Source organism: Dermacentor variabilis, chromosome 10 (assembly GCF_050947875.1).
Source record: "Dermacentor variabilis isolate Ectoservices chromosome 10, ASM5094787v1, whole genome shotgun sequence".
In the NCBI taxonomy this organism is placed as follows: domain Eukaryota; kingdom Metazoa; phylum Arthropoda; class Arachnida; order Ixodida; family Ixodidae; genus Dermacentor; species Dermacentor variabilis.
Window position 1 is genome coordinate 17284047 of NC_134577.1, and position 19704 is coordinate 17303750.

Genomic DNA, 19704 nt, shown 5'->3' on the forward strand with positions numbered 1-19704 from the left:
AAGAAGAAAATAAAGGAGGTCGTCGCATAAGCAACACCGCTTTCAATATTGCGCGGGGGTAGTGCTCTGAAATCCTCGCGCATTCCAGTTCGTGTTCAACGCTGCGTGAAGCATTGTGGATTCACAGTTCACAGAAAGTTTCGGTCGTTTTCCTTATACTCTGAGCTACGCAGAGAATACAATTTCTAGCCTGGGCGAATGTTTCATTATTTACATCAGCAAAGAGCATCATAAATCAACGGTCATAGAAAAGGCAATAGGAGCGCTTACTCGAAACTGTTTGCGTTTCAGTGGTGACTAAGCACCTTAATGTGCGGCCACGGCCCTATTTCTCGGGGTCTTTTTTTCTAATTGATTACAGCCTAAAACGAAGCGCAATGCAGATAAATACAAAGACTGAATTGGGTGCACATGACTTTGAGATAAATGTGGACATAAATGAAATTTAGGCCCCGCTACAGTTGTGTCCCCAACTTGTCAAACTCGCAGCTTTGCTCACCGACCAATAAAACAAAATGCTATAAATAAAATCTGGAATAAGTTGTGAAATGGAGCACCAATACGCTTTTTTTTTACTCTCGCGTTAAGGAAAAGCACGTAAAGCTATAACTTATGAAGTGAAGGTTTTGTTTGCTGAGTTTTTTCCCCGTTGCATTATTTACGCAGCGTAGTAGCAGCCTGCGGCTGGCTCCAAAATGCGATCATAAAAAAATGCCGTTCCTTCATCTATATATATCTTCATCTAAATACTTCATGTAAGTATATGAATAGCTAAGAGTCCTTACGCTCCAAGCCCATTACTTAGTGCACGCAAGCTAGAATTATTCACAATATTTCGTCAATACGTGTCATTGAGAGTAGAGTTGACGGTCGAGCTTGAAATCCGTTTGATATGGAAATGCTGGCTCACTAATCGAGGGGAGAAAGATAAAGTAAAGCAATGAAAGGCAAATAGGCTGGCCAGAATAGCCTTATGGTTGGCTATACCACAATGGGTTAAAGTGAAATGATGCCAAAGATAAAAAGAAACGAAACAAAAGTGCAAACATGAACTGTCTACGCATGCGTCATAAGGCGCCTGGCAACAACCATAATTTTGCAATCTATACTGATATTTTCAAATGTTTTTAGTACTTATTTTGTTCTTGTGCTCAGTTATTACAGATGTATTTCCATCCGCAAATTTGCTACTTAGGAGCACGCTGCATCGGTACTGTTATTAACGGCACTGCACTGGGCATGCTAATTATATAGCAAGCACTATCTAATCATCAAACGCATTATTATTATTATTATTATTATTATTATTATTATTATTATTATTATTATTATTATTATTATTATTATTATTATTATTATTATTATTATTATTATTATTATTATTATTATTATTATTATTATTATTTCGACTGCAGGACTCGCAGGGGACCCTGACCATGAGCAGGAAAATTACAGAAGAATAAGAAAATGAGAGCACATACAGCAGGCATTACCAAGTGATGACCGGCAGCTTACGGGAATCCTTCAAATGAAAAGCGCACAGTCATTGCAGTCTACTGGTACTATAAGCACATGGGGCAGAAACTTCGAAGCTACAAAAGAAAACATTGGAGAAGCGTCCTAATTCCAGAATGCCTTGAGCTCGGGAAACGTCCTGGGCCCTCAAAAAAAGCTTGAGGGGGAGTTAAGGATCGCGAAACTCGTGACGGAACGAAAAATGTTAGGCGTTACCTTAAGAGACAGGAACACAGAGGTGTGGATTAGAGAAAAAACCAGGGTAGCCTAAAATTGAGTTTAGCAGGCCAGCGATTATCTATATTCGTCACAGAATAGGTGCCAATAGGAGGAAAAGAGCAGTCGAGGACGGCAGATAAGTAGGCGGTGTGACGAAATTGGGAAATCCGCAGGCATGGGGTCCACGGGGACCACTGGCGCAACACAGCAGTAAATGGAGATCCCTGGGAGTTGTCTTCGTCTGGAAGTGAACTAAATATTCCATCGCAAATTATTCCATTGAATTTCTTCTATTGAACTTGCACATACCTTAAGTTATAACCTATTCTTCCAGGCGTTCCACTACCGAAGTCAGTCTTCGCCTGACCTCAAGACGTGCCAAGCAAAGTAGCAGGCACCCGACTTTAATGCCACGACTGTTGCCAGACGCTGGAAGTGAATTATGAGTCACCGACACTTATAACGCAGCCTGGTTTTTTGATTATGTACGTTACGCTCTGCGTGGATTCCACAATCTGGTAACAGCATTTTTTGCTTCTCCTGAGTTTTTCCCACTCTCGCTTGATTTAACTGGAATCGAACAGAACAAAAGAAAAATTTCATGTAAATTGACACGAAGGGCTTCGCAGTCTGGCTCCTGCGCTTGCTTCTGTTACTATTTCTCAGTTCTCGCTTCAATCGCCCATGAACCATGTCAAGACCACGTGCGTCAGACAGTCTGGCAGCCGTCAAGCCCCTCTTCTTGAAGGGCCTCCGATTGACCGCCTTCTCTTTGAAATGCCCAATACTTTATGGCAGTTTTGTTCCCTATTTGGTTTGTGATACATTTTTTTAAATATTTTATAGATTATACGCCACTCTATATTAGATTGCACCGGGCTCCGACGCAAGGACAACCAGTTTATTTTATGTTTAGCGGCATGTGGGCCTCGTCAGAATCTGCACTATCGATTTTATGCTGTCGCAACGCCGTTTTTGTATCTTGTAATCTATCTTATCGGTGTAATGGAATCTCGTTCCAGTTGCTTGCAATGCTCCGACTGCGCCTCCTGCGCTTATGTTCACACATGTGATCAAGAGCCCGAGCTTCTGAGATAGTGTTTCAACATTTAGTAGACAGTGTTCTAACATTATTTTTAGACCTTCAGTACTAGCGCATCTGCCAACTTCGTTCTTTTCTTTTATCTTCTTTTTTTCTCTTCAAGGACTACATTTAGTCTCTTCACCACGTACCGTGGTGTGTCAGTACCTATCGCATTCCGCTTCATTAACGCAAGGTCATGGGATCGATACTCGTCCATGCCGGTCAAATTTCATCCGTATAGGTTTGCGAAAACGCCTTTAATAATATATTTAGATAAACTTTGCAAACTCAACGTAGTCAAAGTTATTTCTAATCCGTTCACTGTGGCTTTCTTTATAAGCCAGTCCGCTTCGTTTGCTCGTAAAAGCCGATAAGCTACCGTAAGCTTTCCTGCTGAAAGTGCTTGAATCTCTGAATATTCTAGCTGTGGCTTAAGTGGTAAAAGTGTTGAATAGTTTTAGAGTACTTATGCTTTTTTTTTCACATACATGCTCGCATCTTTTTTTTATCGATCCACCGAGCAAGTGATCGATTTTTTTGTCGGCCGTCTGCTCGTTCGTTCAATCTACCAGTCGCCCGATTGCTGAAAGGCGTGTTACTGGAATTTCCAGCTCGACTATTGCCGTTGAAAATGACAATGACTGTAATTTATATCTGCGACGTAAAATGAGCATTTCGCAAAGCTATTTAGACACATTGAATGGTGGTTTGTTTCAATATACATCCTCGTGAAGAAGGAGACTATAGCCGGATTACCGGATTTATTTTGGCCTTCTCGGGCTCTTTTCAGTGGACTCAACTCCTTGCACGTAGGCGTTTCGTCTTTACGTTCATATTGGAAAGTGATCACCACGGTCGAGGATAAAGCCCGTGGCCATGTGCTGAGTACGAGGGTGTCACAAACTCTTAGTCAGTCCGCTAGGCGCTAGGATTATTCCACTGTATAGCAGCTTGCACAGTCGTATTTAGCCAAGTGCTCAGAGTGCAGTGTGTTAAGGTGTGCAAATTGTTGTTCTTGGTCGCATAATCTCAAATAAACACTGACATCTAGCACTGCATTGTATACTCTTTCGTGAACCACAGCGCTATACTTGTGAGTATACTCATTGATATTATTTTATTACAAGGTTACAGATCAAACGAACTAACTAGAGCTACGACATGCAGACCACGGCCGTAGAAACAAACATCCGGCAGGTTGCACTGATTCAAGAACGAAAGCAAGAAGAATACTCAAATAGCAAGAAAAATCGTCCGACATTTTATCACTTACTTCACAAGCTGCATAATTGCGATAAGAGCATTCGATCGCAACACGCGCTACAATCAGAAAGCCAAACCTGTTAGGCTAAACAGGCAATACTGGTTCTTGAGCCTCGTGACCACCTCCTGATTTTGTTCCTCTGGTGTTTGGTAGCAGCATTCTTTTTCCTGAAGAAAAAAAGAATATGCACTACAAAGGTCCTGTGCCAATCTTCTTTTTTTTTCCGATCAATTGCTCTTCCTCCCTCTTTTGGCCCTGTTGTCTTCTTACGTTTGGTGTCAGGCTCTCCCCTGGTCAACACGCTTCTCAACTTCGATCTTCTAATGACGCCACCTACTACAGCCCTTGTTTATAAGTCACACACGAACGCACTCACACGTCTTCTCTCTGCCCACCGACGCCTCTCTGTCTACTCAACTGAATAGAGGCGAGGATGCGGCTCAGTCCTTCTCCCTGCACTTTCCTCCTCTATTCGCCTGTGCAGCCATTCAATACGTGCTAGGCCCGCCCTGTAGTGGCGCGATGTTAGGGTTTCCTGAACAATACCCACTCTATGTGGGCTTCTCCTGGAAGCACGTAGGATGTGGAAGCCTCCTGGTGAGCCTGTCGATTTACGAACTCCTACCTAACAAAAGAACTCCCTTGCGCATGTCATGCTCCCGCTGGATGGCATATCCGAAGCTAAAAGGCCGCACACGGACAATAAGAGATGAAAAACTGATATTCATGTCGTCATCGTTTTAGCGTTCCGTTTCTTTTTTTCCGCGCGGGTCTTCTTCTCGCGGTATGTCTTTCAACTATAGCTGACTGGAACACTTCTCCATTTTTCGAACTCCCCATGTTTCACGCATCACAAGGTCTCTGCCGCTGCGATTTAACATTATAGTGAAGCTTGTGGCTGGATGTGACATTCACAGGTTTTTCATTGAGATGCGTAACGTTTTCGTGCGACAGTTGTCGTTGTCACAAGACTACTGAATGTCTCCTCGCCGCTAGATTCCGGCATGACGACCAGCTCCTTATACTCCGCACCACGTTTGATTACCTGCTAGATTCAATGTCATCCTCGGTGACAAAAGTACTTGAACCATGGTAACATGTCTCACAAGTCCAGAAAGCAATACTTGCATTACCACACTTCCTAACATCGACAAGTCTGAGTGAGAAACTAGTTTTTGGTGTGCACTTCCGCACGAAGCGACACCCTTAGTGTCTTCTGTCATTCCTCTCTTTTCATCCCTTAACCACCTTCCCTGTGCGTAACAAACCGGACGTCCGCCTGGTTTACCTCCTTTCCTTTTCTTCCTTTTTATCCTTCTCTCCACAACAAAAAAAAGAAGCCAGGTTGATTGGCTTTCGGACCCATGGAGTTGCACCGAAGACAGGCTTAACCCGGTTCATCTAGCCAAGAAACTGAATCTGACAGAAGACAACAACAACAAAAAAAACACGTAGTGGCACTCCAGAGTTAGACCACTGTTCGGGTCATCTAACCTCACTGAATGTAGTTTTCGCACACACACACACACACACACACACACACACACACACACACACACACACACACACACACACACACACACACACACACACACACACACACACACACACACACACACACACACACACACATTGTCGTCAGTTTGGCACCCGTGTGACCGCTGGTCAATAACCTTCTCGGCTTTTCTCACCACGGGCTAACGCCCATCGCCGTCTTTGTTTAGACGCCGCGCACGTTCAGCCCGGCGTGCGCGCCCGATGAAAGCAGGTCGCATGGTCACGCCTTTCGGCCCGCGCAGGCGACGAGAGAAAGGCTACGGCGGATGCGGCCACTGTAGACGCAGGGCGCCACCGAGGCCTGGTCACGTAAGCGACAGCTGACGGGATTGACCCGCATAGGTCACAATATACTGCAAGCATCTCCGTACGTTTTAGCAGCCTAGATTCGCGAGCCAACTCTCACGTGGGCGTCGCCTGCCAACGACGTTGGAGTACACCCGTGCGTAGTCTTGGCGAGATTATTGTGACAAGTTTTATTGAAACTCTCATCGTGTAACTAGTCATTTCGTCAGCATCGTGCAATCAATTCATCATATCTGATAAGCTTAAGTTCACTGAATGGCAGAGAGAGAAGGTGATCTTCAATGGAGCACGGAGGAATCACTCAGTAACTAACTAAATGACTAATTGAATCCGCTGTTGTCGAAGGCAACACGGCGTAAGAGAAAAAAATGGTTGGCAAGGACCTTTCAATTGAAGCGTTAGGCGTGTGAACGGTAGAAGCAGTCATTTACAGAAGGCCCAGGGAACCGCACAGTCACCGAAACTCAGGAGGCCTATCTTTTTCGTATTCTAGTCAATGGAACAAGCTGTAGTACGAATAAAACAACCTACAGGTAATTACTTTTTTGTCCCAACAACATACCACTTCTTTGAAACGGAAATATTGCTTCGTTGGTTAAACGGATGGTGTGAGAAAAAGAATAACGTTTGCACATTTCCTCACACCATATTAGCGCATAAGCCTATAAGATTATTGCACCATCTACTCGAAAATGTTGTGCCGCAGTTGATAGGTAACTGACTCAGTAGTTTTCTACTTCTATTCTTTTCTTCAACATCCTGTTTCTGGCGGCTCCAAGACACGATAAATCCCCGTTGCTTTTCTGCCTCATTTCTCCCAGTAAAACCGGTACCACGTTGTGAACACTGACTATAAGCTCCCAAACTACCCTCATTTGACAGCAAAGAAAGAAAGAAAGAAAGAAAGAAAGAAAGAAAGAAAGAAAGAAAGAAAGAAAGAGAGAAAGAAAGAAGGCTGACAGCAGCAAATAGAGTAGGTCGCATTGACAGATCAAAAAAAAAAAAGTTTGCAGCATGTTACAATCCCGCAACAGGTAAAAGCGAAAGCCTGCTGCACACGGGGTAATGCATCAGGTTGTACGATCAGAGGGGTCAGATTTGTTGCAAGACGTAACGAACCGCAGTGTAAAGCAAACGTATGGTGCTGTAGGTCGACCCCCTCAACGACACGTGCGAGCACCTAATGCACTACCTAAAGCTTCGTTCATTCTTTCTTTCCTTCTTTCTTTCTTTGTTCTTCTTTGTTCTTTCTTTCGTTCGTTCTTTCTTTTTTGTTCGTTGTTTCTTTCGTTCTTTCTTTGTTTGTTTGTTTTTTGGTTTCTTCATTCATATTCGCTCTTTGTATCTTTGTTCGCTTACAGGGGTATGAGCCATTCCAGACAATGATATTTTTTGCATCACTGATTTTTTTTTTTGCGTCACTGGACTAGACGCCACTTTTTTAGGGTATGAGCCATTTCAATAGACGCGCCACTTAAGGCTCTCGCTTCAAAATGTCCACTCTTCCACACTCGTCCACGCTTCTCAACTTCAGCTCTCCTTAATTCGATGAAGTGGCTATTAAGATTTTCGTGAAATAGAAAAGCGTGTAAAAACTGCAGTACGTGGCACTTGGCTGAAGTGTGGCTGAAAAATATGCATGAATACTCACAGAAGTCTCCTCAAGCGTATTTTTTTTCCTACGTCTGCGCATATATGCTTCATTGTTCGATTTGAAGTCATTTTCCAATTAAAACGGCTGCAGTTATCGATGCTGTAGACATGTTAAACATCAACACTTTGTCCTTGCGGCAATGTTCTGTGGCTCTCGAATAAAATATATAAAAGTATTCTTCAGAAATCTTAAAGCATGCAAAATACAAAAGAAAATTTTCTTGACGGCTTTATGCCCGCGTTTTTATTACAGTAACCGATACAACAGTATTCGAAAACGTTTAAATGGTATCTGCAGAAACAGATGAGGCATGCGACCATTCAGTAACGCCAAAAGAGTGCTTCGAAGTTTATGTTTCTTAGATTGAATCTGTATTTTGTTCACGTGGAGTTTCTCGTGGAACTAAAAGAGTGGCTTCTGTTATGGCACACGGCATTTGGAGACCGAATTCTATGCACGATTAATGGAACATTGCATGGTTCCGATTATTTGTAATTACATGTTTAGTTTGCGAGTGATATAAATGCGATGTGACAACTTCGTATGCCTTGGGCCTCAACAGCATAAATAAGTGCTGTGAAGTGAAATCGGATGCAACAATTTGCAGATTTGGATAAGGGGTGTATATAAAATAAGCTGAGGTGAGACTATTTGGTCAGAAATATGAGTATGTATATATATGCCGAAAACTGAGACAAACATGCAAGTTGCAAACATGCAAACCGCAATTCAAGAGAACGAGAGTGAGAAGGGACGAACAAAAAGGCAGGGAGCTTAACTCGACTGAGTCCAGTTTGCTACCCTGCACGTCGGGAGGTACTGCAATTCAAGCGTGCTATAAAGCACCAGGGGTGACTCCTGGACATTCCAATGCTCCCACGTGTGTGCAATCGATGTACTCACGGCGGGTTCGAAAAGCGACTTCAAACGAAACGCAGAAGCAAAGCACCAAAGAAAAGACCACAGACATAGAGAAAGGCGACAGTAACGTTCACCACGAAAGAGGTTTTAATAATTTATTACTGGGATCTTTTGATATGGTGTCGAGCAGTTTGACACCGCTTATTTTGCATTTTTCTCGAAATGCAATTTAGGACACTTATGCATCTTTTTCTAAAAGCCGGTCGCTCTTTGGGAACAAAATTTTTCGAGCATCTCAGTTGGCGCCTCCCATAGATGTGGAACAAGAATGATTATCCGCACTTCATTGGTAACAAATAAAACTTATGTCGTAGCAGATGTTTCAATGTGTAAAAAGAAAAAGAAATTGTTGTTTTGCATCACTGCTTTTACGTATCTATATCGCTGTAGTTCAAATGGTGTAGCGTAATATTGTCCTTCCTGTCGCAAAGTTTAAATAATATGCGACTAATGTCCTTGTCAAAAATGGTACACTTGTGCCAAATAAAGAACAAAAATACCGAATTTCTCTGGTTTTTTTTACGATATTGAATTTTATAGAAGCCCATGTCTATAACTGATACCACATAATAGATCTAGAAGGCACTACCATGTTCATAATCTCTCTAATTGCATTTTTTTTCCTACCACCTTTCAAAGTATAACCCCACCTTAAGGCTACAACTTGTACGTCACGCAGATTTGTTTTGAAGTGCGTATAGTAGCTCTAGATCGGTCAGAGTGGGTCCCCGCTCCTGCATCGCCCTACGCAATATAAACCTAATTACATATTATGCAATAAAAGGGGTGACATGTGTACGCAATACAAGAAACTGCCGAAGACCGAATAACAGAAACGTTTAGACAGGACGAAGACATGGTAGGCAAATAAAAAAGGAGAAAGAAAGGCATCTAGCAATCGCTGCAATGTGTCTCGTTAGAAGCACAGCAGTAAAGGTAGCCACACATTACCTTGATCTATATCAACAGACCGCGTCAACGTTTGTTTGTGCACCCATTAACTACAGCGAAGAAAACATGAGGCAAGGTTCCTTACCGTCCCCACATTTGAAACGGGGAAAGGAGTAAGCTTCGCAGACCCACTGTAGATCCTCATCGCTACAGCGACCACGTGTGCGTACATAATCCAGAAGACGATAAAAGCGAGCAACCGCTTGCACTCGTGCCTGCCGCGTATTGTGTGCCCTTAGGCCTAATGTACCCCACTTACGAGCGACCAAGCAAAAGGCTCTCGAGGAGGCGTCAGGTGTTGCCTGACTAAAACTGTGCAGTCGTGAGAAATCAGCGAGGTGAAACCCATGCTTCTTTTTGAGGAGTCCGCACGGTAAAGCTGAAGCTATCCTCAAAACTCGGACATTTACGTGCGTTGGTCTCTGCTCGATACAGTACTATAAAGAGTAGTTGACGAGCCCGCTCGTGTTAAGCAGATTGCATGAGTACGTTGTAGGAAATTTCGATCAAGAACGAACATAGAATATCACTGCTGCAACGGAACCCAGTGTTCCTTATTTAACGGCCCTGCGCTAGTTTCGCCTCCAAAATTCCGTACTACCCAGCCAATGTCCAACCTATAAAGATGTACAAATAGTAAGAATTGTTTCATTTTCTACTTGTAGCACTAAAATCAAGGTGACCATTATGAGACGCTCATAATACACGGTAAATTTTATACTGTTTCTGCGGCGCATACTTGCAGTAACATGAAAAAAAAGTGATTATTATTGAAGCTCAACAAACTAACATCTTAGCAAATAACATCTTATCGTGTCAATTTGAGTGAAATATTAACATGATCATAGTCTCTAATGGAGCTACGCAGGGATCTATTATGAAGTCGTTTTATGTGTTTCGCGTTTATATGACGAGTCAGTTTCAGGAAGCAATTTCGCAGCAAGCCAAATTGTTCAACAGTGGTGCCAATTAGAAGTATCTCTAATTAAAATAACTGAAGCGAGATATTCAATAAGCTATTGATGCATATACTGACGAATATTTCGTTTAGACAGTAATGCACTAAGCATCTTTGCAAGAAAAGGTAACAGTATTTGCTCACCGGCACTGAAAGCACTAAGAGCTACTGTCCCTGGAAGCTAGTGGCGCACTCGAAGTCCTCATGCCTTTCTTACTCCAGCAGGAGGATGAACTCCAACACAAACTTCAGCACGTTTCGCACAATCGCAAAACATGAAGGCCCCGGAAGAACACAGCGGTACCCTCGCATACTTCAATGGGTGACGTCAGCGTGGTCAGGCTTGAACAAGGCGGCACCCTTTTAATGAGCCGACGCACAAAGCGCGGCCACAGAAACGAGACGAACACTTGTGACGTGTACCATTTCTGCACAGACGTCATCGTCCTTGTACCACGCATGCTTCGCTCTCCGGGCAGACGGCAACAATATCGGCTTTGTCGTTCCTCCTACGCTATAGCTCTCATAAATGATGCGCCCTGTGGGAGTCGTGCGGCAGTGCTGGTGGATCTGGTTTCTGCTTCTAGCTTATTCTGCACTTCTTTCGGGCGATGGCTGGCGTGCATGCCGGTTTATTTACGTTGTCTCTCTACTTCATTGCGCCTGCGAAAGGACTTTCGTATTCTTAAAGGGATTTCCTGCTGAGAACAGCGTGAAAACAGCTGCACGCTGAACACACGCTAACGGCCTTCGAGTTGTTTTCGACGTTAAGCACGTATCTTGGATCTTGCAGCTTAAAACACGTGGATGCTTTAAACGGTGGCTTGTTTACATCCCTGTCACTCGAGCGTATGCGCTCTCGCTACAATAGAAAGCCGTTGTGCGTTCTCCTTTTAATGCGAAAGCATTATATGACCCATGAAGCGGAAAATCCTGCGAGCGTCTGGCGTTAGCATCCGATGGTATCAAAACCCCAGTGACCAAGCGATGACGTCACGTTCCCGCGTTGGAACTGCTGCGGCGCGCACTGCGAAATTCCACGGCGAATGAGAGTGGAGTAAAGCGAATTAAAGATGGAACAAGTCAAAGCAAGGTGTCTTTAGGCGGAGTAAAATCAATGAAGGTCAACTAAAGTAGATTAAGGTAGGTTAAAGTTGGTTTAGGTAGAATAAAGTGGGTTAAGATGTATTGAGGATGGTAATAACTAGAACAAGGTGTATTAAGGTGGAATAATGCGCAGTAGAGTGGATTGAAGTATAGGGTAAGGTTGATTAAGGTGGAATGAGGTTAGTAGAAATTGGAGCCCGGTGGATTTAAGGTAGAGTTGTGAGCGACACGTGACAATGTATGACGTAACTTATCATGGACGTAACCAATCAGAGAAGTGATTATGCTTTCGCATTCAAATCATATAATGATACCTAACTGACTGTTAATTTTGTTTCTTTGATCTTCAATGCATGTCGGTACATGTCACGCAGATTGTGATGCGGCAGCATGATTGGGGAACACGATGAAAATAATTTAGTTGAGCAAAAACTATTTGCTTAATTGACTGAGTAATAAAGTAACTGTGCAGAGGGAAATCTAGCGCATAGCACTCCTTCGATTGCGTATTTTTTTTAGAAGTGTTGCTGAATACAGCATATGAACAAACAACCTGCGCTAACACTTTCTGTGTAAGGTGTATAGTCAAGAGCTTGCGTCGTGATCATTGTGACATTATTAATTCCTTTTGTGTGTTTTGCTTGGGCTGCACCTCTACTTATTTAGTACACATAGCACCCAGAAAAATTCATAACCAAGAGGAAAAAACAAGATGTACCGCAGCATGTTTTCTACGCTAGTGGCTTCGGTATCTCCTCCTTCTAGCAAATGATTTTTTTTTGTTCTTTGAAGTGTTATACGGAAATTAGAAATATAAGCGATAATCAGTGCGCACGTATACAGTTATGCAGTGAAAAGCATCCGTGGTATACTAGCAGCTCTTTTTTTGGTTTCGTCTACCTTATCCAAATTCATATACTAATATACTCATGCGTGTATGCACAACACCTTCAGGCTTGGAGTGACACCTGTCACCGGCAAAAGATGCCGAGAGCGATCTAATAGAGCGATACTAATCCAGGTACAAATAAATTAGGATACCGCTTAAGCTTCAACAAGACACTCCCTAACCAGAACATGAATTGGCCTCCTTGGTGCAGTATTCGGCCACTGCTCATTACTTTCAAGATTTCACGTTTATGCGAACTTTTTCGCATTCTTTGTAGTCATATTTTATTAGGTTGCATCACCGTCACACATGTCTATATTTCATATTTCATATCGCTGCGTTCCCCTGGAGAGCGCTATATGGGAGGTATATTACAAAACGTATAAAAGAATTAGCACAAATAATCATCGTAACGACAAAAAATATACAGAACTGAGGAGGAGGAGGAGGAGGAGGAGGAAGTAAATAGAGAAGGCAGGGATGTTAACCAGCAACGTGTCTTGTCGGCTACTATACTCTGGGGGGCAGGAGAGAGGGAAGCGAGGGGGAGGAAAGTTGCGGTGAGCCCGCGCACGCACACGGAGAGCCTGAGTGAGCCAAAGGCGTTCACATAGACCAGTCGCCCTCAGGATGCCGTAAGAATCATATAAGGTAGACTATCCAGCACACACCAGCAACACACCAGCAACACATAATTGGACATGTCCTACTTGCGCTATTCAATACAAATTCAAGAAACTCATTAGAGGGTCAACCAATTCAACTCTCTAGCGGTCCGACTAGAGCTGGACTCCAGCGCATGGTTCGAATTATGACGGCCTCACGGAGTTCGTCATATGCATGTCCTTCCACCGTGCACTTAAACAGCTCATTTTTGAATGATCAGTTTCATTCATCGCCACAAGGCTATTGAATAATAAAGTTCATTTATATTTATCCGGATAGTCTGAAAGCCTCCCTGTGTGATTACTTTTCCTTTTTTTTTAGGGAAAGCGTTTTTCTCTCTCTCTCTCTCTCTCTCTCTTGCGAGATAGACGACGCGCAGTGAAGCTAAACGGACCCGGCTCGAACGAAGCGAATGGAGAACAGGCCGCTTATATTGAATTCTGCAGAGGCGCTAAACATTGAAATATACATAGGAATGTGTTTCCCCAGTCCTTGCAACATCAGCCGGCTTTCTCACGTGCTCGAAAAGAAAGAAAAATTGCGACTATCCTTCTGAGCCCATTCAACTCCATTAAACTGAAAGTGTCCCCATTATGCTTTATTTTATTTCCCCTTTAATGGAGCCATCCTGTTGGACTTAAACAGCTATATCTTTAAAGAGAGGTGAAATCTTTTAAAATTGAAACGAGAAAAAAGTCATAATGGAAACAACAAAGTGTGTAGCGAATACGCGCAGAGTTACATATAATGTTTCCCAATGTGACAGGTAAATCCTAAAGTGCCATTATACGCACATCGTCGTTCACAGTGTTAGCAAAGCCTCTATTGTCCCTCTGGTAACCAGTTTAATTGGACATGTATGAGGGAAGATAAATTATTAACGGCGGACATACATTTTCACGTGCACTTCTCTATTCATGTTATCATTTTTTATTCGTGCTTAGCTATTTAGTCAGCTCAGTTAAGCTGGATGTGATGCAGCCATACAAGGAAAGTCGAGGACCAACAAATTCTTGTGGCATATTGCGTACGAATTTCTGAACACTGCCTTTAACAAACAACGAAGACCAGAGTACAGAAACAAGGCTTCTGAAGAAATATAAACGCGGCAGTAAACGTTGCTTAGCGTTTGCGACCAAGGAGCTGCAATAAGTCGGGAAACACCGCGTCATGTTCGTCTGCTCTTTCCGAGTATTTTTCTGCCGAACCTTAACTTAATAAATTTAACTTGGAATGAGTTTTAACTTGGAATGCCCATTGCCGTTAACCACCCAAGCTAATACGATCTCTCCTGCAAGTGTCCTCGCTTGACCATCAGGATCACCCTGGCTACTTCAAGAACTTCTCAACCGACAATTCTGGGCATGTGAGCCGACCATTCTGGAAACGATTCGTCATTTCAGAGCTTCAGAATCACTATTATTTGTTGAAGACAAATTGTAAATAGTGTACTATGCTAAATGCACATATCACCAGACACATATTGCCCGTAGGCACGTGTTGTAACGACAGCTGTGCATATCAGCAACTTAAACAGTGTTAATCGACGTAGTCATTTCAATTTCTTTCGCTTCATAGTGTTTTCTGTGCGTAATGCGCCATCCTAGCTTCTGTCGCAGTCATCGTCGTCATCGTAGTCATCGTCGTCATCGTTGTTGTCGTTGTTGTCGTTGTTCTTGTCGTTGTCGTTGTTGTTTAAGAGCATGTGCGATAAGTTCAGCCGCGGTGTGTTATGTTGGGTCTTGTCTTTTGTTTTCTTAACAAGAGAAAGAAATACCTTGAGGCTTCGGTGCCTGTGAGGGGAGCTTGTAATGTGTGCGGACCTCAACGACTCTGTTCACGAGGCTGCGCGCTACATGACCGAGCGCGCTTCCTCTGTAAGGAGCGCCGACTCGCCTCCCCCGTACGGCCACAGGACGCTCCCGCTACTCACAACGCGGTTATGAAATTCTTCTACACGTCTAGAAGGGTCTTTCTACCCCCTCACCCCAAGTTGAATAGGGCGCAAGCCGTTTTTCTTAGACGGTTTCAGGCCAGCACATATCCGTGTCTGGCCGTTCTACACGAAGTTTACCCCGACGTACATCGCGACGACGCCTGCCTGTCCTGCCGGCAGACCTCCCCTCTAGCACACATTCTCGGGGAGTACGGGTTGAGATACCCTATGTTCAGCAAGAAGGATCGGGACTCGCTTCTGCGTAGCCCCGCTCTAGACAAGCAAATCCTGGCTTTCCGGCGTGCCCGCGACAGGGCCGGTGGGCTAGACATGCCGGTACCGACGTGGGACTAGCCGAGTGCGCGACAAGTTCGCGTCCTCGCCAAACCTCCAATAAAGTTCTTTCACTCACTCACTCACTCACTCACTCACTCACTCACTCACTCACTCACTCGCTCGCTCGCTCACTCACTCACTCACTCACTCACTCACTCACTCACTCACTCACTCACTCACTCACTCACTCACTCACTCACTCACTCACTCACTCACTCCTTTTCTGTTTCATTTATTATTGTTATTGCTGCCGCCTTCTTTTAGCATTTCATCACACGTTTTGGGACGCTGACCTCCTTTCGAAAGCAATATTTTCGCACGCAGTGTGTTCAGCAACTTGTTCTGCATGGGATAGCTTCACCTCATTGTCAGCCTAAATGTCTTAGATGCGTCATCCATTAGGCGCGTCATGCATTGCCTGAAGGCCTAGACAGAAAAAAAAAGAGATCAGCCAAATCACATTTGTGGAAGATTTCATTTAGATGCCTCTCTGCGCTCCTTTATATCACCACTGGCTGGTTTCAGGTGTGTCATAACGTCCATCTTTACTGTGTTGCATCCTGTTTTGTTTTTGTTTTTTCGGCTTCTTTTTGCATGTCAGCTACTGTGCATAATGCAAAGAATATCTCAACTGAGGCGCCAGATGGCACTGACACTATGGAAATAGATCCTCTGTTGCACCCCTGCAGTTCTGTGCCACGTGATACACTACGCTTCATGCCTGTTCTGTCTAATCAATAAGCTGGTGACTTGAGAAGGGACTGAGGACTGCCTTGCCATAGCAATGCTACGGCTGAAGCTGGCTTCTCTAATTTCTATGTTATCTCTCCCAAATTAAAATAAAATGATATTCATACTGATATATTTTTGAACACTGAGGTTCTCACCACTTCATTTAAAGCTATCGCTTTTGAGTGCATGTTACTTGCGGAGCCTCCTCCCAGCGCCGGTTTCCGCAGTGTTCCTCTCAACAAGAGGAATCCTGTGGTAGGATACGCACACATCTCAACTATTTGCGGGCAGTAGTACAAAACCATAGGGCTCGCGACGTTTCATCTGCTCAGTGACAGGTTCTTCGCTAATTCTGTACAGCCTTGCATATAGGCGGTTCCTTCACTCCATACGTGGTCATAACGCGTGGACGATTCATCATAACTCTTTACCGTCTGTCACATTGAGTGAGAGACAGATTTCTTTCTGGTGGGCATGTTGGTGTAACTAAAAAAAGCGCTCGGAACTCCTAGCTATAGGCAAAATCTGCCAAGGACCTGCGTCTCGCAGCGGTGAACGCAACTTCGAGCGGAATCATGGCGCAGTACTCTTCCATCAAATGTTCTGAGCGCAGCGATGACAGGGCGCAATAAAGGAACACATGGCACATTATTGTGGGTTTTATAACGGCAGATCAAGCGGCGTGGCGTCGCGATTGAGCGTTGTATATGCACCCATGTGACTTGCAGCATAACTCAACTGCCGGAGCGGTTATCGGCACGAGATCTTGCGTCAAAACAAATTGCGCAAGTTACGCCCGCACGCAATGTTCACGTATGACGCTTTTTATTTCCTCGGGACCTGTTCTCGTAATTTGAATTCACTACGCTAAAAAAACCTGCAGAAGTATTGGCTGGCATTGAATCTTCGGATTTTTCCTTTGAATTAAGTCGCAGAAGATCGGCCAGCCTGTCCCCAAAACCTAAATAAGTTGATCTGCCAACCATTCATCTACCTTAACACAGCGTTTAAAAGTAAATTATGGGGTTTTACGTACCAAAACCACTTTCTGATTATGAGCTACGCCATAGTGGAAGACTCCGGAAATTTGGACTACCTGGGTATCCTTACCGTGCACCTAAATCGAAGTAGACTGGTGTTTTCGCATTTCGCCCCCATCGAAATGCGGCCACCGTGGCCGGGATTCGATCCCACGACCTCGTGCCCAGCAGCCGAACATCATAGCCACTGAGCAACCACGGCGGGCGTCGACGGCAACTTTCCGCTGCACTGAGGACCCCTTGAAGCCATGGAATGCTTCCGTGAATGAGCTTAATAATGAATAAATGCCGTCTTCGGCATCTAGGTTCGATTACTAACGATTAAATGAAAGGCAATTGATTACTCTGAAAAAAAATACTAACGTCAGCTTTTTTTACAAGTCGAGAAGTGGTTGCAAACGCTTCTGACGACGGGCTTGAAGTCTTGCATCAATATCGTTCGTCTTAATGTATCTGTTTAAAAATATTCAGTTTAATATTTTTTATTTGGGAAGAGTATCAAAGTTATGCATAAGATGCTAAAACAACATACCGAGAGGATAGGAGAAGACGGCGTCACATTCGAGCCGCAACGTTACTTTTATTACGTAAATAAAAAGGAAACATCGAGTCATTTGAACAAGTAAGCCGCGCCGCTGTAAAAGCCACCCCGATAGAATCACCTAATAACTTCACACTGCCTATATTTAAAGAATATTGCGCACATGTTCCGAAATATCCTGCCTATACACTCGTCCATACTTCACATCGCTTCCGCTTCGAAGTCTCGTCCTCAAGCAGTAACAGCCAGATGTAACATCCCAGCGTAATTCTTAAGTGACCTAGAAAGCATCACGTCCAAATCAAAGTACAACCACCTATTTCTGAGATAAGTGCACCCTTTCTACGAGATGGCTAGATTCGTGAATTATACAGTAAGGACATTCGACGGGGTGTAGCTTTCTCAGGGAGTCTCGTTGGCTCAAAGAAGCGAACGGAAGGAAGGACAATTTTGATTTGTTATGGTGATGGACTTATTGCCCCACAGTCAGCGCTTTAGAGTTCGGTACCATGAGTTATCTTCTACCAAACCAAAATTTATACACTGAGCCCATGAATTTTAAAAAAGTAGCAGTTACGCCCGAGAGGCTACGCATATGTAAGAAAAGCAAGGTCTAGCATTGCGCTTTGAATGTTTTGTTTGGGGCCTCAACTCTGGGATTCAGCCACAGAGACGTTTTCTCCACAGTCGAGGAAATTACTACGCAGTCCCACTGAATGCCCTGCTAAATGTGCATCTCTTCGTGTTGTTTTTTTTTGTGAGCTTTTAGATTAATAATTATGGTTCTCGCTATTATTACTGCTTTTATTTTAACGTGTCAGTTTACCTTTCAACAGCACTTACTCCACTCCCTCTACTTACTCTAATCCTCCGCAGTGGGTATGAGCGACGAATTTGACGGGCAACAAACAACAACAGCAACAACAACAACAATAACGACGACAACGACTCCTAGACCGGTTTTTAAAAAAATGACGTTTTTTTTTTTTTGGAGCGTGGAGCTCTGCGTCTGTGTTTGGGACTCCCTATGTTTGTCCCAAACAATGTCTTTTTATCAGGAAGCGCGCCTACCAACATTTCCCTGCAGATTCCACATCATAGCGATACAAACACTTCTAAAATTTTACAGCTTCCCGCTAAGGAGATCTGAATATGTATTTATCAATAATCCAAACTCTTTTTTTTTCTTGCTCATTGGCCACGTTTCTACACTCCACAGATTGTTCTTGTGTAAAAGCGATAAGGTAATCTAAATGCGAACATTGGAGACGTAATTCCATCATAGGACTCAAATCAGGATATGAAGAGTGAATTTCATGACATTTTCCCCCAAAGCCCTAGGTTTCAATCAGTCAGGTTCTTAAACAACCGGTTGCAAGATTACATTTACATTGCACACGTACACATAAATTACGTAGTAGCCACTGACGCTTCCGGGAACGACGATATGGTGGATGAAGCCATTTTGTCCCGTTCGCTTGGCTGGTTATTCTCTTCGAGCCTGCCATATTTCACTCTCGTCTTTGAAGCTGAGCTCTTGGCAATGATAATGATTCTTGCAATGCAGAAACTCCCTTTGAATGCAATCGGTGCAGTTATAACAAATTCCCTTTCCGTCTGTACTTTGCTTACAGCTTCATCCAATTCACCAGCCCTAAAATCGTTACTAACACTAGTTCCTCCACAGCTGAATCTTGTAAAGCAATTATGGATTCCAGGTCACTGCGGGTTACATATAAATGATATGGTCGATTCATTAGCTCGAACATCCCTGAATGGCCCTATTATATCGGTTCTTGCAGCAATGGCAACTTAACAGCGATTATATATCCAAAATTTTCAATTCGTAGAAACAGTATTGAAACAATAACATCATGGACTGAATATCCGCATCTAAAATTTCTGTGGAAAATACAGTGGTGTCCATCAAGACTATCGGAAGTAATGATCACCAGATTAGGCTACTGTGTCCGCCCATCAAACCTATATTTACACAGGGATGGTCTGGCGATATCGCTTCTGTATCAA

The 19704-nt window shown here is 43.6% G+C and overlaps 1 protein-coding gene and 1 long non-coding RNA gene across 4 annotated transcripts in view; one reads left to right on the forward strand and one right to left on the reverse strand.

The window, feature by feature from the left end:
- LOC142560024 (uncharacterized) overlaps positions 1-19704 on the reverse strand; it is a 294973-nt gene that overhangs the window by 212167 nt on the left and 63102 nt on the right. The gene's annotated exons all lie outside the window — the stretch shown is intronic.
- Positions 1-19704, forward strand: part of LOC142560023 (pyrokinin-1 receptor-like) — a 205538-nt gene that overhangs the window by 6732 nt on the left and 179102 nt on the right. The gene's annotated exons all lie outside the window — the stretch shown is intronic.